This window comes from Ixodes scapularis, unplaced genomic scaffold (assembly GCF_016920785.2).
Source record: "Ixodes scapularis isolate PalLabHiFi unplaced genomic scaffold, ASM1692078v2 PGA_scaffold13__105_contigs__length_92229423, whole genome shotgun sequence".
Lineage (NCBI taxonomy): Eukaryota > Metazoa > Arthropoda > Arachnida > Ixodida > Ixodidae > Ixodes > Ixodes scapularis.
Window position 1 is genome coordinate 7,107,484 of NW_024609839.1, and position 26,761 is coordinate 7,134,244.

General features: G+C 47.5%; 1 pseudogene; it reads right to left on the reverse strand.

Moving 5' to 3' along the window:
- Positions 1 to 747: 747 nt before the first annotated feature.
- LOC115309128 lies at positions 748 to 3,505 on the reverse strand (annotated as a pseudogene).
- Positions 3,506 to 26,761: the final 23,256 nt, after the last annotated feature.

Consider the following 26,761-nt stretch of genomic DNA (forward strand, 5'->3'; position numbering starts at 1 on the left):
TTTTCAAGAAGGCTATCTTTTCATTGTAGTAAAAAAACCGCACTATAACTGGTCGCACTTTGTTTCTTTGATTTTTCCCTAGCCTATGCATGTGTTCGATGGAAATTACTCTGACTCCTAGCATGCTTTCGAAGATGTTCACACTTACATACTCTTTTAAACCGTAAAAGGTCTCTTGAGCTACTCTTCAGGAATACCATAAATTATTAGGTTGTTGCGTCGTGATCTGTTTTCAAGGTCGTCCAGTTTCAGTTCATTATGCGATACGGAAGATGTTAGACCTGATATTTTCTCCTCGCAATCTTGTATTTTCCTTACTTCCATGCTCAGGCTTTCAATCGTCCGTTCGATAGAATCTAAGCGATTATCAAGTTTTGCAAGCGCTTGATCGAATGACGATTTCCACGATTTGATGTCCGCTACGTCTTGAGCCATCTTGTTTTGGCTCTAAAGAATCTGCGCAAGCAATTCCTCAGTTGTAGGCCCAGGGTTCAGTTCTACGTCGCCAGACAAGGCCAACTTGATTAGGGAGTTTATAGCAGAAATGAAATCAGAACATGCCTGGGGACTTGGCAGCAGTAAAAGACAGATGTTATTGCTTTTGTGAGAGTCAGAATCAAATTCACCAACCTGCGCGAGAACGAAGAACGGTTTATGCGTCATGCTGGTTTGCTGCTGCCAAGCCCAGTGATGGATGCTAGTAGTAGTTGTAGTGACTCGTTGAGGCTTTACCTCGCCTAGGTTGGCCTAGCTAATGACGCTGGCGCTGGCAGGCGACGAGCCCTGAAAAGGGCATTTTATAATTAAAAAAATAAAAAGAGAGAGAAAACCAGTGTTGTTAATTCTTTAGGTGCTGGCTTGAGAGCGGTTGCAGTCTGTCTCTGAGCCCTGTGTATGTGATGAACCTTATTAGAGCCTTAAAAGACCTCCTGCAGGTTCTCCGCGTGCCATCTGGAAACAGCGCGTCTTGAGGTGATACTCCTGGACCGGATGACAGTCTTCGGAGCATTTCTGTCCTGTTTGTCTCGTACTCCGTGGACACTGACAGTATGTGCTCTACCGACTCTACCTCGTTGCAACTGGGGCACCTAGGGTCCGGTATTCTCCCACTTCTGTGCAGAAACTCGTTGGTGTACGCCGTGTTTGTTCGAAGGCGACCGACAAGGGTCGACGCTGCTCGTGAGAACCCAACCAGTGTTCCTTTGGGTAAGGCCGGTTCCGGTCTCTCGCTTTGTACGTGCCACTTTCCGTGGGTCCGCCGGTATGGTGATGCTGGCAGTCTTTTTGTGAGCTTCCGTTGCCAGGCTGTCTGCCTTCTCGTTTCCCTTGATTCCTACATGTCCTGGTATCCATTGGAGGTACACCGCTGTGCCTTGCTTTTCCAGTTCGCCAACCGTGTTCCTTATAGCCGTGGTCAGTGGGTCGCCAACGGACGGATTGACCAATCTTTGTAAGGCGCACTTGGAGTCCGAGAGGATGACGATCTGCTGCGGTGGCAGCTCCGCTGCTGCGTTTCGGGCCTTCTCAATGGCCCGAAACTGGTCGGATGAGCTTGTTATATACTTGAACAGAACACAATCATCCGCAAAAAGTCTAATGCTTACACTTTCATCGATGACTGAAACAATATCATTAATGTATATTAGAAATAACAAGGGCCCCAGAACGCTGCCCTGGGGTACACCCGAAGATACACGCAACTCATTTGAAAATTCCCCACCAATATCAACGAACGGTTTACGCCCTTGTAGGTACGATTTAATCCATTTAACAAAAGGAATCGGAAGACCAATATTTTCTAATTTAAATACTAATTTTCCATGAGGGACCCTGTCAAAGGCTTTACTGAAATCCAAGAAAATTACGTCTACCTGACCAGATTTATCGAGACTAGTGGCGAAGTCGTGGACCGTGGTTAAAAGCTGAGTTGTGGTGGAAAACCCCTCTCTGAAACCATGTTGGAAGGGAGATAAAATGTTGTAATCCTCCAAGAAGGAAGAAATGAAGTTTTAAATAATATGCTCCATGAGTTTGCAACATGTACATGTGAGAGAAATGGGACGATAGTTTGTTAGCGATAATGGGTCTCCTTTCTTGAATACAGGGACGACACGTGCTAAGAGCCAGTCATTCGGAAGCACACTGGTGATAAACGAAGTTTGAAATATTATTGTCAAAAAACGTGCCAGTGACTGCGTACCGTCAAAGAAAAATATTTGGAATCTTATCGGGGCCTACGCCAGACTTCGTTTTTAGGTTTAACAGCATTGACAAGACACCTTGATAGGAAATAAAACCAGCATTCATGGGTGACAAAGAACCGCGACATTCATACTCGTCGTTTTCTCCGAAAACTGACTGAAAATAAGAGTTGAAATGCTGAGCAATATCTTCTTTTATCCGAAACAAGACTGTCATTTGTCATAATTTTTTCAACAGGATTATTCTTGTTGACCAGGTATCTCCAAAAATTTTCAGGGTCATCCCTCAGAAAAACTGACCAATCATTTACAGAGTTGCATTCTCTAGCCTGTGCAACCCTGCTGGTTAACTCAGTCTGTAACTGTCGTACCCTTTCGGGATTACATTTACTTTTTCTCATTCTTTTTAGTCTACGTTTGAGATGAATGATGTTTCTATCAATCCACGGATTGGTTCGTTTTGGTGACCTTTGATTATTAGGAATGAAGTTGTTTAAACAAAAGGAGCACATAAGCTTAAATCTTTGCCAAAGAACCGATACATCGGAATAATTTATTTGGAAGTCAGCAATGGCCGAATCTAAATATTGAAGAACACTGTCATCATCAGCACGACTGAAATCTTTGACAGTCGTCACTGTGGGTTTTTTATTGGCTGGAAGCGCTACCAAAGAGCAGCAAAAGTATAGTAACTTGTGATCCGACACACCATCTTCAACAGTAACATGGCAGTCAGAAAAGGCATTCGTTACAAAAAATTAGGTCTAAAAGCGAACTACTTAAGCCCTGGACACGTGTAACCTCTGTTACAATCTGTGATAAATGACATGTAAACATTATGTCACAAATTATCGTAGCATTTTCAGTGGATGCATTTGAGAAACTCGTCCAATTAATATCTGGGAGATTAAAGTCGCCAGAGAGGATAACATTGTTATTTTGAAATCGTAGTAAATGATCATACAACTTTAGTAAGAAGTCAGCGGGTGAACTTGGGGGCCGATACACAGCACACAAAATGACACTTGAACCGCACACATTCACTCTAAGAAACAAACTTTCGTGATCATCTATCTGATCGAGTAAAACAGCGTCAATTGATGATTTGAGCACGATTCCAACGCCTCCCCCCGGGATGAACGATCTCTTCTAAATATTTTGTGAGATGACGGGATTACTTCGTTATCATTGATTTCACCGGTAAGCCAGGTTTCTGTGATTATCGTCACATGAGGATCGTAGTTCAATAAAATGAGCTCAAGCTTATCTATTTTGTTACTAATGCTACGAGCATTGAAATTTACAAACCGCAGTTGTTTGTTTACAGCTTGTGGAACTGCCCGTCAATCCTTAGAATGGGCGGGCGACGCAGAGGAAAGCAGTACGCGTTCATTTGCAGCCTCGTCCCAGATATACGAGTCATCATTAATTCGAAGCTAATCGTGAACCCGAAGGACCCTCTTACTGTTAGCCTTATCGTGTTTGGCACTTTCCCACAACTTCTTTCTTTTATGTTGCACGCTCTGTGAATAGTCGTTCTGAATGAAGACGTTAGACCCCTTTAACTTTTTCGCATTTTCGAGGACTGACCGTTTCTCGGTTAAATCTTGGAAGTACATAATAACTGGTCTTTTGGTGCCATTTCTTCCTAGCCTATGTATTCTGGCAATTGAAGTACAAGGCACACCCAATTTATCAGCAAATATGTCAGATATTATTTTACTCCTCAGTTGTTCTTCGTTCTCATTCGGACTTTACGCGACGCCAAAAATGACTAGATTCGAGCGCCGAGAACGGTCCTCAAGGTCAGAAATTTTTATGCTTTGTTGGAGCACAGTACTTCGAAGAGAATTAACAATGCTTTCTAGCTGGTCTATCTGACTACACTTCTCTCTTAGCTCTTTTAGAATTCCATCCATCTCACTGAATTTTGCGTGCATGTCACTTACTGTTCTGTCGGTTGCAGTTTGCTGGTTGCGAAACTCTGTTATATCTCTCTGTATGGTCGCTTGACCATCAAGTAGGGTTTGAAGCATTTCCAGGCTATGGGAGCCGGGATTAGACTCCACGTCACCGCACAGCAGTAACCAACAAACAAGAAAGCAATCATAGACACATCTCTTTAGACACCGTGGGCACGGCACAATCATAAGCGCTAAATTATTACTTCTGAAAGAGGCTGTGCAATAACTAACTTGTAGCAAGAAGAACGGCACCCTCGTTAGCCACATGTCTCTCATGGTTTCGCCGTGCCCACTGAAGAAATATTGTTGGGGAGTGTCTCTTGTAGTAGATGCTGCAGATGACGTCACAGGCCCCGTGATGCCAAACCCCTCGGAGATAAGTGGCGCCGCTGTAGTCACGTTGGTAGAAACAAACTTGTGCTGATAGACCGTGGCCGATTCATCGTGACGAGGACACACGCAGTCAACAAAAGCGCAGCCGCCATCGGCCGGATCAGGCGTAGTTGGTAGTAGCAAAACCTGTAGCAAGAAGAACGGCACCCTCGTTAGCCACATGCCTCTCATGCTTTCGCCGTGCCCACTGAAGAAATGTTGTTGGGGAGTGTCTCTTGTAGTAGATGCTGCAGATTACGTCACAGGTCCCGTGATGCCAAACCCCTCGGAGATAAGTGGCGTAACTGCCACTTCCCAGGGGGCCACTCTTGCGTCGTTTGCTACCGCTGGCAAAGGGGATGCCACATCTAGGAACTCGCCTATCAGCGTCCTCCATCTGGACTCCTTTCGGTCTTGTAGTCGTGTGAGCAGCCTTCTACCTGCGGTGGAAGTTGACAGTCTTGCTAGTTGTTGCAGCTGTCTCACTGTTGCTTGTCTCGAAAAGGGGTCTACGCCCATCTCTCTTAAAACTGCCTCATTTCCTGCGGCTTGCTGTGCGTAGTCCGCATCTCTGTACCCGCTCCAGCTTGTCCCTGTCCGTTTGTGACGGCGTCATGTACGGAAGTCTGTATAAGACTCGTGATACTACCAAGGCTCCGTGGGCGGCTGCCAATGTCTGTTCTGAGCATCCCCAAGAGGTCCCTGTCATGCAGCGGATTGCATTTGCGGCCAGTCTGCAGACATCCATTACAGCTTTCACGGCCTGAGCCCATTTTAGTTGTCTGGTGAGTATAATTCCTAGGAACCGTTGTTTGTGTACCTGTTTGATCTTTTACCCTGCCAATGTTACGTCGGCTTGAGGGAAACGCCGTCCATTTCCACGTATTGGCATACAGGCTGCTTTCTCCTGTGAAAGGGCGAGTCCAGATTCCACCAGGAATCCCTCCGTCGCATTGATGGCTTCTTGAATGCAGTGGTAAATTTGTCTTTTGTATATTCCTGATACCCACAAGCAGATATCATCTGCGTATATTGACATCTGTACTGGGAGTGCGGATCTGGGGATGGACTGTGGGTGTTTGGCCATCACTATGTTGAAAAGTGACGGACTTAGCACGCTTCCCTGGGGAAGCCCGCGGTGCATGGTCCTTGGGGTGGATACGATGCCACTGTCCCGTATCTGGATTCTTCGCCCAGTTAAGAAATTTCTTAGGAAGGCTTGAATCTTGCCATTGAGTCCGATCTCGGTGAGCCTTCCGAGGATGGTAGAGAGGGGGACGCCGACGTAGGCCCGCTCCACGTCGAGAAAGACGACCACGGTATTCCTCCGTCTCTATTTGTTGTCTTCGAGATCGCTATTGAAAATTCTCATTTGTATGAGAAATTTCTGTGTCCAATAAACACATATGAATCATACAAGATATATAAGAACATATAAGAACCGTATAAGAACCATATAAGAGCTATATAAGAACTATATAAGATATATGAGAACATACAAGCACCATATAAGAAACTAGTGGGAAGTTTCTTATAAGTTTCTTATGTGGTTCTTATATATCTTATATAATTCTTATATAGTTCTCATATATTTCTTATATGGTTCTTATATGTTCTTATATGTTCTTATATATCTTGTATGATTCATATGTGTTTATTGGACACAAGAAATTTCTCATACAAATGATTTTTTTTAGTTAGATCCAAGATGCTATCTTGAGCTGTTAGCCCTTTCCTAAACCCCGTCATGCACTTTGGAAGTCCTTCGTGCTTCTCCAGGTACCAAGAGAGCCGTGCCTGCAAGAGGCGCTCGAAAAGCTTGCTTACGCACGACGTCAGCGCCACTGGTCGGTAGGACTCCGCCCTGCCAGGCGGTTTGCCTGTCTTTGACAACGGGATGATGTCTGCCGATTTCCAGCCTTCAGGAACGTCTCCTGTTTCCCATATCTTATTGAACCAGTTTACCATGGCATGCCGCGCCTCGTGTGTCAGGTTTGTTAATTCCTGGTATGGTATCCCATCCGGGCCGACCGCGCTTCTTTTTCCGGCATTTCTTCAGGGCGCTTTGGAGCTCTTGGACCGTGAAAGGGAAATCAATTGGCCCAGGCGTCATGTTGGGTCCTCGGGGTCGTTCTGGGGCTTCTACGGGTGCGTATCGTGCACACAAGTCCTCTGCCGCCTCTTCTGCCGACTTATTGCTTGACACGCTAAGGTCTGAAACGAGTGTCTTGACCTGCCTTTTCCCGTCATGGCCCCCAGAATTGTCCACAGCTTGGTCATGGAAGTGTGGGCGTCCGCGTTCTTGCAAAGTAAGGCCCAACGGTTTCTTACGAGGGATTTTGCATGCCGCCTCAACTTGGCTGATATCTTGTTGAAGTCGGACTTGTCGTGGGCCGAGCCCGTCTTCCGGAACCTTCGCTGTGCACGGGTTCTCGCCGCCGCTAGGTTCAAATACATCAGGTCTGGCTCTGGAAGCCATTCCGAGATGTTTGTTGTTTTTGTGGCCTTAATGGCTGCTATGATGGCGCTTGGTATGTCGCCATGGCTCAGGTCCAGCGCTGTCCAGAACACGTCCCAATTCACACAGGACTTCCGCACTTTTTTAGTGATCTGACAGCCTCTCACCGTAATGCCGATGGGAAAGTGATCACTTCCTCGGGTGTCCGGAGCCAGTTCCCACTTTATCTCCAGGGATGGGGAGTGCGCCGTAACATCAATTGCGCTGTACGAGTTTGGCGGCCTGAAGAAAGTTGGCTGCCCATCATTTGCCACGGCAAGCCCTAGCTTCTCGATCACACTCATCAGGGCGTCCCCCCTCCTGTCTGTGCGCAAGCTGCCCCAAGCCACGTTGTGGCAGTGTTGTACACGTTCCTCAAAAAAAGGAACGAAAGCTCGTTCCTCGTTCCTTCTGGTTTTTGGAACGCGTTCCCGTTACAAGTTACATCTGTGAAAAAGGAACTCGTTCCCGTTACAGTTTAAAAAATGGAACGTATCGTTACATATACGTTATATTTGTGTTTTGCTAATTACTATATTTAGTTAAATCAAGCAGAGTGTTTTTATCTATCCCGTTAGTAGTCAACATACGAGTTTGTATGTCGTCATGGAAGGGCACCAGGAGAAGGAAACAAGCAGAAGCAGGGTTTTATTTGTCGATATATTCAAGTTTACATTCTCAGCTTTTAACCATATTCATGTTTGTAGTGGACGATTCAGACGAGCCGAATGTACTTTTAACCAACATTGTACGAGCGTTTTACAACAACCTCACACGTTTCAATTGAACAAAGTCCATTGTGTGAACTTAACAACAGTTGCTTATCGATGTTGCTGTCCGCAAGACGAGCAAGTGGAGGAGAGGGTGGGGCTTTTGGAAGGTCAGTCTTAAAAACTGCAAATAATTCTTTGTAATGTTGGCTTTGTTGTTTATTTTGAAGGTGGGGGACAGGAGAAGAAATGAAGGTTTTTCATTTTTTTGTGTATGTTTTAAGTGACCAATGTTCGGGATACAAAGGTGCGTTCGATGTGTGGCAGTCTGTGATCTTGTTGTATCTGTAGGTCTCGTTATGGAAGTTCACAAGTGGCTGTAGTCGGCCTTAAATTTCTGGGTGTATGAGGATTCGTTGAACCAAAGACAGTAACTGAGTTTGAAACAACCCTCTTTCTTTGTTTTTTTTTCTACGACTAAAAGCCTTGCTTTTTGTACCGCAGTTTTGGGCACTCAAGAAAGAATCAATGCCCACCAGCTTTCCTACACCCGAAACTGTTAGCAAGCGAGGACCACAAAAAAAAAAAAAGAAGAAAATCTATGAGATTAGTAGTCAAAAAGGTAACGAGATCTTGCACTTCGTAAAGATATTGTTCTTGTACTTTCAAAATCATCTGTTCGAAATAAAATAAAAATTACCCCACTGGATGAAAAAAGGAACGCCGTTACTCCTTCCGTTCCAGTAAAAATGTAACGCGTTCCCGTTCCAGTTCCACCGATGCAAACTGGAACGGCGACGTTCCTTCGTTCCTCCTAAAAGGAACGCGTTCCAAGAACGCCGTTCCGTACAACACTGCGTTGTGGGCATTGAAATCGCCGCATATGAGCACCTCCTCGGTTCTTTCATGGCACCACTTCAGCATTTCCTCGCTTGGCAGGACTGTGCCGTCTGGACGAATGTACCCAAGTAGTAATGCAATTCTGCGGGTTTCCTTTGCTCACCCTCCCACAAACTCTGCTGACAGTGAGCACAACTGGCTGGTGTGAATTTGTTCATGCGGTATTCCTTTGCGTATATACAATGCCGCGCTACCATACGGAAAACTTGGAATGGATTGGGTGGTTCGTCTGATGTATCCAGGTAGGGTTCTCTTACCAGGCAGCCCAGCCTCCGTCACTGCCAACACCGGGCTTGGGTAACGTTGTAGAAACAGACTGACCTCACTGTGCTTGGTGATGAGGCCCCTGGCGTTCCACTGAAGGACGGTGGGAGCCGTTCGTGTCTGCTTAGTGGGTCCGGAGGGTCGCTCTGCCATCGGATGGAGAGTTTGCTTCTGTTTGCTCTCCGCTAGAAGAGCGTCCCCAGAATTTTCTCCAAGGTTAGGAGACTCCTTAGTGTAGTGCGGAAATCTGATGGTGGCAGCAGCCCGAGAAGCCGATGCAGCGTTGTGAAAACCAGGTTGATGACCTTTCCCATTGTCGACTGCATACTGGACCCCGCGGCCGCCGTCTTTGTCCTGTTCGACCAGGCCCCCACCTCAGACGAGCAGCTTGGGTTTCCGGTGCCCTTAGCCGGGTCTGGAGAGGAGCCCTGGGCAGCCTTGCAGTAGGTGTAGGTGCCCGTGTTCATGGCGGTGGGGTCCCTGCCATCGTTTTCCGGAATCACGGTCTTTGCTATCCCTGAGGGTCGGAGGCTGTCTTGTACCCGAGGATCTGTTTCCCTCGTAGTGGTCGGACCTCTGGGCAGCGCGATACCTGCTCCAAGTTTCCTTGACTGTTGGTCGCTGTGACTCTTGTTCTTTCGTTGATCTTTTACCACCTTTGCTGCTTCCAGGAACGTGATGTTCTGCCGAGCCTTGACCCGGCAGGTTTCCCTTTCCGTTTTGAGCCTTGGGCGATCCGGCGAGGTTGCAGCGTGCGCTTGGTGGCAGTTCACGCATTTCTGCAGAGAGGCGCAGCTATCCTCGCCGTGCTGTTGTGAGCAATTGGGGCAAATGGCATCGTTCGGACAGGCTGCCGCTATGTGTCCGATGCGAAAACACCGTCGGCACTGCAGGGGGCGTGGCACAAAAGGCTTAACGCTGTGGCGTATTAAGTCGATCTTGACGTGGGAAGGCAATGTGTCGCCCTCAAAGACAATTTTGATTGCCTGAGTGGTGCCCAAGCGCCTCACTTGAAGGACGCGCACTCTGCTGTCAATTAGCGTCGTCAGCCTGTCTTCAGTGGTGTGGTATCGACGTCTGTAATTACGCCTGCGCGTGTGTTCTTCGCGCGAGGCAGGAAAGCACGGAACGGCACACCGCCTATTTTGTTCAGAATGAGAAGCTCCAGTACCCCCGCCTCCGACCTTGCATCTGCGGCTATGATGTTTTTACGTGTGTTTACTCGAACTTCGCTGAACTGTCCTGGGGCCAGCGCTTGCAGTTCGTCTGAGAGGAGCTGCCGGTTGATCTTTCTCAGGTTCGTACTCAGGTCTATTGGCGCGAACAAGACGGTGCGTGAAGCGTTGTTGCCTGCATGTTTTGGTGACCATGTAAAGCCCACAAAATGCGACCTTAGACCCTTGTAATCCTTTTAGGACTAAAATCATGTCGCCTGGTTGAATTTCTGGTACTGCGCTTTGGTGTCGTTTGTCGTAATTATTTTTCATCGCCGACCGATATTTTTCTTGTTGCCGTGGGAGTCGTTTCTGTTCCTGCAATTCGATTTTGTTGGTTAAGCCGAGAAGGTGATCTGCAGGTAGCCACGGGCTCTCTTCGCACGCGGCGAAGTGTGGGCTACATCCCAGTCCAGCTGTGTGGTAATTGTTGTGGTACGCGGCGGCTGCTTCAAGAGCGCACTTCCATCCACCCGTGAAGTTGGGATACATTGCGGTGAATTGTTTGATGTCTCGTATCACCCGCTCAGCTAACGAATTTGCTTCTGGGTGATACGGAGCAGTAAATCGCAGATTGATTCCCCTTTCTTGCGCCCATCTCTGCAACTTTTTGCTGCGAAAGGACGGTTCATTGTCTGAGACAATGACCTTCGTATTCCGAAATGCTTCTCGTTCCATGAGCGAAATGACAGAGTTGGCGTCTTCTTTGCCCGCCTTGGCAGCCACCACTAGCGTGCATTCATCAATGGCGATGAGGAACGCTTGTGTTTTCTTGATCTCCTCTCCCTTCTTTTTGATTTCGGCAAAGTCAAGATGAATGATCTCAAAGGGGACGTTAGAGTATTCGGACGTTACCATTTAATCTCCCCGAGGTCGGTATTTAGCCTTATTCATTTGGCACGTGTGGCAAGTACGCACATAATTGGAGACGTCGTGCTTCATATTCTCCCATGTGAACGTTCGCTTCAGTTTACAATAGGTTCTCCGAAATCCATCATGTCCTCCTGATCCTGGACTGTCATGGTAAAACTAGTATTGTAAGAACACTGGATTCTGGCACATGGACCTTTCCATCTCGCACTTCCATGTCTTGGGTGCCTTTCCGAATTCGGGCAGGGTGAATGCTCTCGGTGAAGGTATCTTTAGGGGTGTGTAGCCTGGAGAGGGGATCAGCATCAGGAAGCTTTTCTCCGGTTCGATGGGTTACGTCAAACGAGAATTCTTGTATCTGGCTGATCCACCTGGCCAGCCGTCCCTTCGGTTGAGTGAAGCTGAAGAGATAAGTGAGAGCTTGGTTGTCCGTGAAAGGTTTAAAATGCCAACCTTCGAAGTAACTTCGGAAATATCGCAAAGCCATATCCACCGCTAGAGCTTCTTTCTCTGTGGTGGCATAGTTTTCCTGGCTCTTGGAAAACGTGTATGAGTAGTATCCAACTACTTTTAACTGGCTGTTGGGAGGTTATGTCGAGTGTCTCTGGTAGAGGACGGCTCCTGTGCCATAGTGTGAAGCGTCTCTACAAAGTTGGAAAGGAAGTAGCACAAAGACTGTGTCAGAAGAAATTGCCTTGACCAGGTAGTCGTACGCCCTTTCGCACTCACTGACCAGATAAATGGAGTATCCTTCTGAGTCAAAGTGGTTAGGCACTTCGTCTTCGTGGCATAATCTATTATGAATGCTCGAAAATGTCCAGCGAGCCCGAGAAAATCACGGAGTGAGTGCAAGTCATAAGGTTTTGTCAGCCTGGAGATTCGCTGCACTGATTTCTCCTTCGTGCTTTTCGTTTGGCCGTCAAAAACTCTTCCGAGGAACTCTACTGTTTTTTTGGAAGAATTCGCTTTTCTTCATGTTGATCTTCAACTTGGCTGTGCTCAGTGCTTCGAGAACCCGGGACAGATAATCGACGTGCTCTTTTCTTGTCTGGGAATAAATAATAATGTCGTGAACATAGACGGTACAGAAATCACCCAAGAAGTTCTTGAGCACTTCATTCATCATCTTTTGAAACCAGGCTTCTGAGTTCTTCCATTCAAATGGTAGCCGGTTATACTCGTAGACATCAAATGGCGTCACGAAGGCAGTAAATCTCTTAGCTTCTTCTTCTAGGGGTCTTGCCAATACCCTTTGCAGAGGTCAATCCGGGAAAACCATGAGCATGCTCCCGTCTCGTTGATGATGTCATCCACGCGTGGCATTGGAAACGGGAAAAGCTCGGTCTGGCAATGGACTTCTTCCAAAACCGACGCGCCCCACCGCGGCGAAATACCACGCAGTGCACTCTGGGAACTAGTTGGCCACTCAGTTTCGGTTTCGACTGAGCAGCTTCATCTCATGCTATCACGTGGCGACCGAACGCGCTGCTTGCGTTTTCGATTATCTGACTTTTCACGAACGTACAATACACTCACTCTCGAGCGATGCGAAACGATCGAAGACCGGGGCACTTTCCTTGGTTCCCGAAACACCGGATATTGTGCGTGCGTATGGGAACGTAGTAAGTCGTGGCTTAGTCACCTCACCCCACGAGTGTATCTTTGAGCTCAATGTCAGTAATCCCGTCTAGTACCAGTGAACTACAACTGAAATGTGTTCGTCTGGAACCTTACACGCCTTTTGTTTGCCAAACGTTCGCTTCTTGTTACTTCATTGGGCAAAAAGCAAGCCGCATCCTCACAGGGTATCAAAGTTGAGGCCAGCGTTTACGCATGAACTTTTAAGGAAACGCAATAAATTCGACCTCACTACTGCACAAAAGTGACTATAATGTCTTCCTCGTGTTATCATATATCTCCCAGTCAAATTTTATGCTGATAGAAGATTAACTTTTCGCAAACGCTGAGATCGTCTAGCTACGATGGAGGCCCTAAAAAGCGTCCCCTACTCCTCGCTAAGCCTTTTTGGACGAGTTTTTACAGACGCCCGAGATCTGTGTCGGGAACGGTGTCTCTGAAATTATCTCGGCATACTCAGGCAGGAAGAAAGCAAACACATAACAAATATTATGGCCATTAGCAACCGTCAAATGCGCTTTGAATTCGTTCGAGCACTTGTGTGAAGAATGTCGCACCGTGCGCCGGACGGGCATGAACCCCAATGCGGTGCGCATAGGGGTTCATGCCCGGCTGACGCACTTCCGGCGAACGGTGCGACATTCTTCACACAAGTGCTCTACTTTTGCATTCTTAAAACGGTCTGTATGCGCGAATTTGCCTAAATGATTGCAGGATAACTTTATGCGCATACGCGATGTTGAATATTAGTGGAAGGCAAGCGGGTGGGGGGCAAAAAGTAATATTTCGTCTATGGACGCACGAAGCAAACAAACTTCCTGATCAACAACACTAATGTAAAGGCGCGAGCTCGATGTATGCATACTTATTGTTTGCTACAGCTTGTTGATTCGTACACAAGCAACATCCCCGAGCACCCGAGCTTCGCAGCGTCGAGACTCCCAGCACTGGCTCGTCCACATACCTCGATTGGAACGCTAACAGGAAGGCTCAAGTACAAAAATACAACAAGCATGTGTTAAGACAAGTTATACGTCTCGGGATTGTGCTAAAGCTTCGAGGTATGACCATTTAGGTTGTTTAGAGACCACAAATGACGCTCTCGGAACCAGAAAACAATCTCTTGTCGACGTGTCGATCGAAACCGAAACCATGCCACCCTCCTCCCTGGCCAACTAGTTCCCAGAGTGCAACGCGCGCCGTGTTGCATGCAGGGCTTTATGGAAGTAGTCTATTAACTTGGCGGTAATCTGTGCATAAACGGACGGTACGATGGTGATTGGAGATGCAAATGTTGACGTCGATGGTCTTACGATTCCGGCGTCTAGCATTCCTTGCAGCTCCCGTTTTAGCCACATCTTTTTTTCGTGCGACATACTGTAAGGTTTTCTTCGTACTACGGAAGTATCTTGTAGCTCAAAGGAAACCTTAATGACTGAGGTTGCTGGCGGATATGATCCGACACATACTAGGTCCGGGTACAGTGTAGGTACGTCATCTCAACTCTTCACAATACGGAGCTCTTTCAGTGCGTCCATAGGCTGAATGTCCACGTCCTGGTCCAGTGTCACTTCGTCCTTCCAAGAAATATTCATCCGAAAACGCTTCATATCAGGTCATGATAAAATGAACATGAACTCGACCTCCTCTACGACGAGTGCTCCAACTGTAAGCTTCTTTCCCTGGAGTCCACTTCCAGTGTCACCCAGTTTTCCATCAGCTTAATGGTGTTGTCATAGCTGTGAACTTCGATGGGCTTTCCAGCTCGTACCTTCTTTTTGTTCACGATCTTATTAACAAGACTGATAGATGCTCTGGTGTCAACTAAGGCATCGACCTGTCTACCACTGATAATGCCAGGGGTATAGAGAATGTTGTACCTAATGAGATAGACAGTCGCATTCTTTGGCATCGGATGGGACTTTACACCCTTCTTTATTCGTTTTTTGTCTGCTTGTCAGCAGCGCTCTCTGCGATGAGGTTGAGTGAATTGCGTCCCGACTTATTCGCCTGAGGCTCATTACTTGCCTGGTACGCGGGGAGCTGGTTCCCGCTACGACCGTCGGAAGTCGTACTTTTGGGGTTGGGCTCTGATCGTTGTTGCCCATGAGCAGTTGGGATGTCCACACATACGTCTTTTAGTGAGTGCAGGAGGTCTGCAGTGGTCTTTTGGAAGTCGTCCATTTTGATATTCTGCTTTACTGTTTTTCTTTGGACAAGATCTTCTGGCGACAATTTCGTCTTACCGGAGATGAAACAGCTCCGAGCTGCTAGACTGCTGGGTTAGATGAACTGGTTCCTCACCGTCTATTTGGTAGCTCTCCACGATGGGTCGTCCTTCTTCTCCATGGGTCAAACATATTTGAATCCACATTGTGAAAGAATCTTGTCGGCTACGCCAAGTATAAAGGTCCGAAGTACGTAACAGGATTAAATGGCGTTTTTATTTTATCGCCTTCCTCTTCTTTGTTCCCCTTTTTAGCTTCCTCTTTGTTCTCGCCTTTGCCTTGGAACATTACAATATATTTCTGAAGTTTTGGTATCCGTATATTTCTGAATCATAGCACTCTCATTCAGCCCTAAAGATTGGAGCTAGGGTTCTGTATAACGCAAAGAACGGACAAAGCGATAGACAAGTCTTTTTTCTTTGTAGGGTCTCTTCTGGGACATGCAGAAAGGGCATGGCCTTTAGGTTGTGTTCTATCAACAGCAGAAGGTGACGTCGTCCTCGTACCCGACAAGTCAACGAGTTAGGATTTTGGAAAAAAAAAATCTCAAATATATTTTACAGATTTGCACGGGAGGTTTTCCTGTGTCCGTCAAAAGGCTGGAAAGCTCTGCATCCGATAAAATTGCGCTGAGCATTGCTTCGATGAGTTTTTGGCTGGTCGTTTTTTAGCGGTGAGCTTTCTTCATTACGGCCAGGGACGTCACAATACTATTTAAAATTGGGTAGAAAGAGTTGCACCCATTTTATTGTTATTTGTTTATTAAAGGCATATTTAATCAACCAGAAATCACCAATGCTGCGATCCGATGAGTGGCACAATTTTTTTCTGTCTCTGGAGCCGCGGGTGCATCCTACATTTTCCGGTGTTCGCTCAACTTAACGTTTCTGGAGCAAGATCAGTTTCGCATCTCCCCCTTCTCGCCTGCGGAGGCGAGTGGCCCAGGTGGCGGTCACGAGAACTAGCGGCGCTGCAGTCGGATCTTACTTCCCCAAGGAGGGTAGAAGGGTAGGAGAGGTAACTTTCAGGGCGCCGAAAATACACAAGGACAAGATACAAGAAAGGAGACGTGAACAAGGCGCACTCGCAACTAGCGTTTATGGAAAAAATCACTGTCTTATATACTCATGGCAAGCAACACAGTCATACTACACAGTCATACTACGTCCGGTGTAGCCCCCTTCGTAGAAAAGTGTGCTCTTTTGCCGATAGTGACACAGACGTGTCACTGATGCAATCCTTGCCTTTTTCTTTTATTTCGAAGGCCTCGTGCAGCTCCCTCGATATCCGATCGGCGTATCTGGCCAAAAACCTTGTGTCACTAAATGACGGTGTACAGAGCAACGGCTGCAGTGCGTGGCGAGGTGTCCCGACAGGGTAGCCCGTGTAGCCGCAGCATGTTCGCGGGCAGATGCTTTAACGATCGCGCCCGCGAACATGCTGTGGCTACACGGGCTACCCCGTCGGGACACCTCGCCACGCACTGCAGCCGTTGCTCCTGCACACCGTCATTTAGTGACACAAGGTTTTTGGCCAGATACGCCGATCGGATATCGAGGGAGCTGCACGAGGCCTTCGAAATAAAAAAGGGCAAGGACTGCATTAGTGACACGTCTGTGTCACTATCGGCAAAAGAGCACACATTTCTACGAAGGGGGCTACAGCGGACGTAGTATGACTGTGTAGTATGACTGTGTTGTTTGCCATAAGTATATAAGAGAGTGGTTTTTTCCATAAACGCTAGTTGCGAGTGCGCCTTGTTCACGTCTCCTTTCTTGTATCTTGTCCTTGTGTATTTTCGGCGCCATGAAAGTTATCATGAACCAACTAGCCCAGATTGCCATACTAATGAGGTAGGAGAGGGCATGAACTCAGCTGCGTAGCCTCCCCAAGCCATGCTCTTTTGACGCCTCGCCTCTTTCTCATTTTCCTCCTTACCCTTTTCACTTATCAGGCTAACGTGACGACATCACGTGACCGTAGCTAGCCTTCGTCTAGACTTCGATATGACAAAACCTTCCGGACGGAGCGCGCGCAAGCCTGCAAGGAATCCTTCTTCAAGCAACCATCCGTCTCACACGTGACATGTCACGCGCACCAATTGCCAGAGAGATCTGTGGTCACGTTGGCCACAACGTCGTTTAAACTTTTTATGACTAGGCTTCACCAATATTGCAACGTGCACCCCCCTAGTACTATATAACCTCCTTGTACTTCCTTGTCTCGCGCGTCGTCTCCTACCACTGCGTTGAGAGCTTCTTTTCCTTTTTCTTTTCTTCCTTGTCTTTTTTTATTTCTTACTTCCATGTGTGTAATAGCAAAAAAAGATGATGAAGATGAAGTGTAATACACCACGGAGTTGAGAGTCAGCGCAGTGTGAGAGTTCTTTCTTTGAGTGTTTGAATTTTATTTTTGTGTGCGTCTGTTTCCTTGAGCTGTGAGGTGTTAGTATGAATCACCAACTCGCCCAAGCTCAAGTATTGCTATTCAGACTTGGCGGGCTAGACAATCCGGAAGTAAGACTCGACTGCAGCGCTGATAGTTCTCGTGACCGCCACTGAGCCCACGTCGCAGGCGGAGCTGTGGAACTGAGCTTGCTCCAGTAACGTACTCAACTGGAGTGCGCTCTCGTCGCTCTCGTGTCGTGCGCTCAATTGCCAATCGGTTGTGCGCTGTCGTGTCAACGCCTACTCACACACACGCCGTAAACGTTAGTGATGGACCGAATCTGCCGAACTTCAGATTCGGCAAAGTTCCGCACATGCCGAAATTTTGCAAGAAAGTTCGGCAAAGTCATGGATGAAGAAAGAATAAAACAATTAAAACAGGGACAACACAACCACATCTTTCAACTATAGCAACAGACGAGTAAACTTTCAACAGCGAGCAGCCGACTATACCCAGTAGGAGTAGGGGAGAGAAGGGGGAGAGAAGGAAGGATAATAAACGCGAAGTGCAAGTCAGGGTGGTAGGGTTATCTCGGATTTTAAAAATTCAACCACAGTTTTCGTCAGCAGGAGGGAAGGGTTAGACACGGTGTTTTTTGCTGTGGTCATGGCGAATGATTCTATGATTTCCCTGCCAATCATGCCCCCCCCCCCCCCCCCCCCCCAGGATTTTTGTGTCATCAAAGAGGGGATGACAACGCAAACACGAACAGGCATGTATGACTATGGGATGATAAGAATCTGGAGAGGCCTTAGAAACTTCGTTGTGATGTTTGCGGAGTCTGTGATTGGTGCATCTGCCGGTCTGTCCTATGTATTGATGGCCGCAGCTCAAGGGGAGGGAGTAAACTTTCTTCTCTTTGCATGGAATGAATTTCTTTTCGTGTTTGACAGTGCAGCCAATCGGAATCCGGTTGTTGTTCACTTGTTGACAGAGTTGTTTAAGACGCATGCGGCACGAGAAGACAACATTCGTGTCGAACTTTGAGGCAAGGGATTTTATCCGGTGGGCTGAATTGTGCACGTAAGGAATGACGGCGAATCGGGCTTCTGCTGTTGTGGCTGCTCTGCCGGGGTAGGACGCCGCATCCGTGTAGGCTGTGGAGGGTTGACACCCGTACTGCTTGTGAATAGCCCATGCCCGGGCCTCCCTTCGCTCCACGTGGTGCACGGGGTGCATGTTGCGAGGAAGGGGAGGAACGATAATGTTGCTCCGGATGGCATGGGGTAGGCTTGCAGTCTGAGGAGGCGGGTGATGGAGCGGGGCCGAGAGCCCCAGGCGTGAGAGGATGGACCTCCCCGTTTCCGTGACCCCAACCTCGCTCGCTGGTTGGAGAGGTGTGCCTCAATCAGCTCCTCGGCCGTATTGTGTACTCCCAGCCGGAGGAGGCGTTCAATGGAGGTGCTTGTCGGGAGGCCCGTGGCTTGCTTATACGCTTTCCTGATCATTGTGTCTGGTGTTTTTAGTTCCGTCGGGTTGAGTAAAGCGTAGAGAATAGCATAAGTGATCCGTGACACGACGAAGGCCTGGACAAGCCGAAGCGTGTCCTCCTGCCCCATGCCTCTTGTCTTGGTCGCGATCCGCCGAATCATGTGGGTAACTTGGCCAATAGTAGTCTGGAGCCTCTTCACCAATGTGGAGTTGTTGCGATCCGCCTGGAAAATTATGCCCAGTATCTTCACGCTCCGGGATGGGGCGATGGTGTGTCCCTCCAGGTGTATGGTGATAGTGGGCGAGCCGGGGGGGGGGGGGGGGGGGTGCTGCTGCTGTCGCGGCGAAACCAGGAGTAGCTCAGACTTCTGGGGGGGCGCAGCTGAGGCCGCAAGACTTAGCATAGGCATTCACCACGTCCGCCGCATCCTGCAGACGGCTCTCCATTGCCCCGATTGACCCTGTAGACGACCAGATGGTAATGTCGTCCGCATTCAAGGTCTGTTTGTTTGTTGTTTACGGTTTTAATGGCGCAAGAGCAACAATGGCCATACTGCGCCAAACAAGGTGAATCAATAAAGAGGGGTCAGTTGAACTAAACTATGGGAAAATAGTTCTATAATTTGTTTAAAAATCCAGTATTTTCAAGAAAATTAAAAAGACATTTGAATGAAATCAGCGGTCGCTTACCAAGTAACAAGGCAGGGTGAAATGGAATGCAATATTTGAAAAGATCAGGAAAAAATAATTTGTGCTGCTGCCGAAGACCAGGACAAAGAAGTAAATTATGAAGAACAGACAAGGGTTCACCGCAGCGCTCACAGGATGGAGGTTCTCCACCAGTAAGTAGGTGGCTATGAGTGAGGTAGGTGTGACCGATTCTCAGGCGGCATAAGGGGACATCGTGGAATCTATTTTTGTCAAAAGTTGTTTCCCAATTACCAAGGTCTGGCTTGATGGTGTGAAGCTTATTGTTCACCTCTGAATCCCATTCAGACTGCCACGATCGCAAGACTGCAAGTCTTGTAGGCATTTTTAAGTCTTGGTGGGGGATGCGTACATGTGACACTGGGAGATTTTGCGAAGAGACGGCCAGTTTATCTGCAGCCTCATTGCCAGCAATGCCCACATGGCTAGGAATCCAGCAAAACCTAATATCGTGCCCATCCTGTAGGCCCTGCTGCACTTTACCTCGCACAGTTAGGGTCAGTCGATTCTTTGTTGATAGAACAGAACACACAGCCCTAACAACACTCTGGGAATCTACAAAGATGATGGCTTTCTTTGTTTTACTCTGAATAATATAGTCAAGCGCCATCATGACCCCGTATAGCTCGGCAGTAAAAATACTTTCAAGAGTGTTCAGTCGAGTGATTTTGGAAAAATGAGAAGAGTATAAAGCTGCACCAACAAACGTTGACGACTTTGCACCATCAGTGTAAAAATTATTATAATTTTTGTATTTTTCTTCCAATGCAAAGAATTCCTGCTGTAAAATTAAAGGAGAGACTCTTTGCTTCCTGAATTTTGTGAAGCACCATTCACAAAAAATGGGTTTGACATTCCATGGGGCAGTACGGTGTGAACTATCCAAAAGGTTAAAATCACGAGTCAGATTGAGGGAGGAGCGAAGACTCTCGACACGAAGACTCAAAGGCCGCACAACAGTTGGCTTATTGTTAAAGAGGCGAGAAAACCTAGAGTTTTGAATACAACTATAAGTGGGAGAGCTGGGGTCCGACAAAATTTTGTAAGCATAGGTGAGGCTAAGCAGCTGTCGCCTTTTTTCAAGTGACATTTCATGACAGTCAACATACAAGCTAACCACAGGGGAGGTGCGAGAAGCACCAGATGCCAAACGCAGCCCAAGGTGATGTACCGGATCGAGCATTTTTAAAGCAGACGGTCTCGCAGAGGCGTAGACAATTGAGCCATCATCAAGGCGGGATCGAATAAGAGAAAAATATAGACGAAGGAGACATTTTCTATCCGAGCCCCACGACTTGTGCGAAAGAACTTTGACGTATTACATGACGCTACAGATATCTGAATGTCATCGACATATAGCGAGTAAGATACTGAAGGAGGAATGACTTTACTAAGAGAGTTAATCTTTATTGCAAAGAGTGTGACGCTTAGGACTCCACCCTGAGGAACACCGTTCTCTTGAACGAACTAAAGTCACTGCATCCTGGGAAAGTAACGCCAAGCTCCCCGTGTGGTCGCCATCTTGGTCCGTGAAATGAGCAATTTTTCCTTGACCCCTCCGTTCTTGGTGAGCCGATCTAGATCCGCTGGTGACGGGTAGCTTTATGTAGTGGATTTTTGTATACCGAGATTATGCTAACCAATCACCAGTGAAACAAGCGCGACCGTCGTACCACCTCGAGATGCTGTGTCGGTGCTTGGAGGCACTGAAAAATAAGTTTAATGTTTTAAAATACGCAAGAAGAACAATATAATTGTAAGAGATCTATGGAGATGGGCATGAATAATAAGTTGACCGCATACAGAGTGCCAAAGACTCTTATATTGGCGAGGAACGCCTCCAGTACGGTGATGCTTCATGGTAATCTTGGCGCGACTGGTTTAGAACGACCCCCTGGAAGCTTCGAAGATTTAAATGGACCAAGATGGCGATTTCCATGGCAACGTATACCGATTAGTCAATCGCCTTGCTAGGTTTGGGTCGTCTGTATGTTAGTACCCGTTTGTGTCCGGCTAGCAGGTAGGGAAGGCAATGGCGCTACTTTCCCAGGATCCAGTGACTTTAGAACGAACCAGTCAGATAAAGTTGTTCCCAACCGAACTCGAAAAGTGCGTTTACATAAAAAGCTATTTATACACTGAAGCAATCTACCGCGTATTCCGTACATAGAAAGGTCGTGCAAGATGCCATACTTCCAAGTGGTGTCATAGGCCTTGTACAAATCAAAGAAAACAGATACACAATGCTGCCTGTTGACGAATGCCTCGCGCACAAAGGTCTCCAGTCGCACCAACTGGTCTGTTGTAGAGCGTTCAGGCCGACAGCCACACTGATTAATATCCAAGACATCATGCTGCTCGAGAAAATAAATAAGACGCCTGTTAATTAATCTTTCAAATGTTTTCCATAAACAACTTGACAATGCTACTGGTCTGTAACTTTCAGGAAAAGAAGGGTCCTTGCCAGGTTTCAACAGCGGTATAACTTCAGCCGGCTTCCATTCAACAGGGAAGTAGGCATCACACCACAGACCATTGAAGTACGTGAGAAGAGCACTGAGTGACTCTTTAGATAAGTGTCGGATCATGTCGTAGTGAATTCCATCGGGACCGGGGGCAGAATTCTTGCGGGAGTTAAGAGCCACTTCGAGTTCAACCATTGTAAATGGCTGATTGTAAGGTGCAGACGTTCCCCCTGTGAAGCAGAGCCTCGTCTTTTCCATGCTTGCCTTACGCTTCAGGAATGCTGGAGAGTAATGGGCGGAGCTTGAAACAGCAGCGAAGTGAGTGCCCAACACGTTAGCCTGGTCTAGTAATGAGGCTCCAGAAGAAGGAAAAAGGGGGATTGTAAAACAGCGGTATTTCCCCTCGACCTTGTGAAGTCGGTCCCACACTTCCTTTGCTGGAACATAGCTGCTGATGGAGGACAAGTAACCTCTCCAAGATTTTCCTTTCGCCTGCTTCCGAGTCCAGCGGGCACAAGCTCTGCGTCTCTTGAATTCCATCAAGTTAACCGATGTTGGGTATCTACGAAAGACACCCCAAGCCTTATCTTGGTTATTCTTTGTGGTGGAACAATTCTCATTCCACCATGGCTTACATTTCTTGGGGATGTTCGAAGGAGTTTGAGGGATGGAGCAAAGAGCAACACCAATTATATGCTCTGTGATGTAGGCTGTGGCATCGTCATGAGTTAATGAAGAGAACATAGAGGGGAGAAGCTTGGATTTTTGGCTAGAAAGAGCCCAGTCTGCTTTTTTTAGCTTCCAACGCGGAGTCAGTTTCATGAGACTGGGAATAGATTTCACGCTCTCCAGAGCAACCTGAAAGTGGTCGCTTCCAAACGGATTATTTAAAACGCTCCATGTGAAACAAGACACCAAGGATGGAGATGAAATGGAAAGATCAATGGATGTAAATGATTTGTGAGCTGCGCTAAAAAAGGTAGGCTCTCTGCTGTTCAAAAGACAGAGACTTGATGACAGTAAAAACCGTTCAATGACCCCACCATGTGAGTCCTGGCGTGTGCCACCCCACAAGGGATGGTGGGCATTAAAATCTCCTAAAAGTAAAAATGGGTGAGGAAGCTGAGCAACTAAATCATGGAGATCATGAATATGCAGTGGAGCATTTGGTGGAATATAGATGGAGACGATGGTGATGAAGCGGTCCAAGAGGAGACGTACAGCTGCAGCCTCAAGGGGTGTAGAAAGAGGAATCTGAGAACAAGCAACTCCACTTTGGACGATTACTGCTACTCCACCAGATGAGTTTGATGTGGAACGATCTTTTCTAAAAACTTGGTGACGACGTAAAATAGACACATGACGATCATTGAGGTGCGTCTCTTGTAAGGTTAGAGCTATAGGACGGAGGTCGTCCATAAAAAAGTTAACATCGTCAATATTTCGTAAAAGGCCGCGGCAATTCCACTGCATAAAAGTAAATTTAGCCATTATTCTAAAACTAAGTTAAAAATGAGTAAATCAGTAAAAGTAGTAAGGTACAGGTAAAAGTAAAAACGTCAACTTTGACGCGAAGGGCAATAAAGCTTGTTCAACATCACGATGGTGGGGTCACCAGTTTTTTGCTTTTGTGTTTACTCTTAGTAGTCTGCCACTCCATGTCGTCTTGGTCAGATGCAGGAGTGGAGACTTCACACTCTTCCATGGCCTCAGTTTCCTGAGGCGAGGTTTTTCCTGCGTGTTTCTTTGGGTCTGAAGAACGGGGCGCCATGCGCCGTCCGCGACCAGACCCAGCCAAAGGGGCAGAGGAGGTGCTGTGCGAAGCGTCGCCCAAGTCCACCCGTTCCTGTCCCTTAGGCGCTGCAGGTGCGGCACGAGAGTCGTGCCGCTCCTTCAATGATGCTCTCTCCAGGGAGTGTAAGCGAGAGTGTCGACCCTTCTCCCTGGAAGGAGATCGCGGAGGAGGGACGGTTGCGGCAGCCAATGGTCCCTCCTGGGTTTGGGAAACAGCCTGAGAAGACCCGGGCTGTTGCCCTGTTGGAGCGCGAGGGTTTGCATTCTGGCTTGGAGGGTCCGTAGACCGCCCAGCCGAGATAACATGCCCCGGAAGCTGAATCTTCAACTGGGGCGTGGGGGCTGCCGTGGCTTCCCATAGTCCAGAAAGGACGTTTGGGTCGCCACTGCTACCATCAGTGGTGCAGGTCCCCGCTGCACCACCTGCGAATAGCTGCCCTTGCGCACAAATGCGAAGCGACGGCGTGCCTCAGGGTACGAGAGATTTTCTTCCACTTTAAGACTAAGTACTTCCTTTCCTTCTTTCCACGTTCTGCAGGATCGAGAGTATGCAGGGTGGGGATCACCGCAGTTTACACAGTGTGGGTCGTTGGTACAGGACTCTGCGAGGTGGTCAGATTTGGCACATTTCGCACACGTGGCTTTTCCACGGCAATGCTGGGAGCCATGGCCAAACTTCTGGCATTTGAAACATCTTCGAGGATTAGGCACATAGGGCCTAACCCTGCAGTGAAGATAGCCAGCCCTAACAGCATCGGGGAGTGTGGTGGAGTCAAAAGTTAGAACTATGTGTTTCGTTTTCCGCTCTTGACCATCCCGACGCAGGGAGATGCGCCTTGCAGCTACAACTCCTTGGTCAGAGAGCCCTTCAAGTATTTCAGTGTCGGAACTATCGATCAGGTCATCCTCAGAAATAACGCCCTGAATCGTATTGAGTGTACGATGGGGTGAAACGGTCACTTTGTGATCAGACACGGAGTTCAACACCAGGAGTGCTGTACTCTGCTGTCTAGATTCAATTTCCACTAGTAGGTCACCTGAGGGCATCTTTTTGGCTTTAAAGTTCTTACCGACCGCACTTTCTAGCACTTTCGCAACAAGAAAGGGGGACATCTTGGAGAGTGGGGTGTCATCTTCGGAGTGCATAACCAAAACTTTGGGGAACGCAGGAGGAGATGGGGTCGTGTCTTTTCTAGGAACTTCGGTGCGGACCCTTTTCAGGGCCCGATCGGAGAGAGGTTTAGCTTGAGGACCCATAAAGATGGGAGAAAGATACGGTGCCCGGGTGCACCGCCCACCACGGAGCCCAACAAGGGGGTAGATAATGTGCCATAGCAAGATGGGCTTGGCTGACACAATTACTCTACCAGTGCTGCCCGGGCACTATACCCTAGCGTGGTTGCAGGGACAGGACCTGTTTCCACTCAAGGTTAGCCCTTGCCGCCTAAGGAGATGAAAAAGGAAGGAAGAGAGTGCAGAAGAAAAGAGAAAGAGGTGGAAGGAAAAGTGAAAGAAGGAAGAAGAGGGTAGAAGAGGCGACTGACTGAATCATCCTGGTCGGGCCAAGCCAAGACACCCGTCTACGAGAAGCAGGGGTCGAAGCGGTGTATTGCCTCGCCTGGGGGGCCCCGAAGGGTCCAAGCATACCCCGGGCTCAGCTCAACCACCAGGGTCCCCTTTTCCCCGGACACGGGTTAAGCCACGCACAGCCAGACGTGGGTGGGCGAACCCACATGGCTCGGGGTTCGTAGTGACGCCACTCACCAAGCACCTACTCTAAAGTAGGTGCCCCCTGCGTGCGGGTATGGTGGTCCACGCGGCTGGGGTCCGTGGTGACGCTACTCACCAAGCACCTAGCACCAAAGGTGCAGGCGCCCCCTGCGGGGCTCGGGGTCCGTGGAGACGCCACTCTCCAAACACCTGCTTTCACAGGTGCCCCCTGCGGGGAGCGCACGCATTCAAGGTCACTTTTCTGATATCAAGCCAATTAAGTCTGGGGTACCACAAGGAAGCATACTTGGGCCATTGCTCTTTAATATATATATTAATGTCGTCGTTAACATTGCGCAGCAAGTGAAGTTTATCATTTACGCGGATGACACCAGCCTCCTTTTTTCAGGTAAGAATTATAATGAAATTTCGCACGTAGCTAATGACACCTCTAGACACATGGGCTAAATCAAATAATCTCATAATTATAATTAATAAGAAGAAAACTAAGGCGACCTTATTTTGCGCCAAAAATAAGAACCCTGAACTTACGAGTGATATTTTTCTAGACTCTTCGCCTATCGAAGTGGTAAGCACGTTTAAGACTTTGGGGGTGTTTTTCTCTAGGCACATGTCTTGGACTGAACACGTTGACTATATTATTTCTAAGCTCTCTCGTATCACTGGTATGCTGCATAGACATCGTCATAATCTTCCAAAAGGAGTTAAGTGGCTTTTGTATAACTCATTGTTTTTATCTCATCTGAATTACTGCCATTTAGTTTGGGGGACGACGACAAAAAGCAATCTGCAGAAACTATTTCTATTGCAGAAAAGAGTGTTACGAATTGTATGTAATGTGCCTTATGATTCTCACACTGACCAACTTTTTAGAGAGCTGCGTGTAGTGAACATATTTGATCACTATGCTTTCAGACTTAGCATAAAGTATAAACAGGAATGTCGCGAGTTAAACAGTTTTTTATTGTCATATCATCACTTCGAAAATAAACTGCAACATATTCCACCCGTCACGCGGATATTTGGGCAGGAAACGTCACGAACAGATTATGGCCTCCAAATGATTAAAATAACCTTGCTAACATTACTGAACACTCTAATGGGCTCTAATTTTGATGTTGAATCTTCCAATATGTGTGCGCTTAAGGATTATTTTCTTTCAAATTAAACAATCCTTACTGCTGTTGATTAGCTAGCAGATTATTGCTTTTGTTTTTGTTTCGTTAATTTTTTCTTGTTAAGTATTTTGTATTATATAAATTCTTGTGTATGACTTCCCCAATGCTGTGTACCTGTGGGGGGCTGAGGACCTGTCAAGCTGCTTGC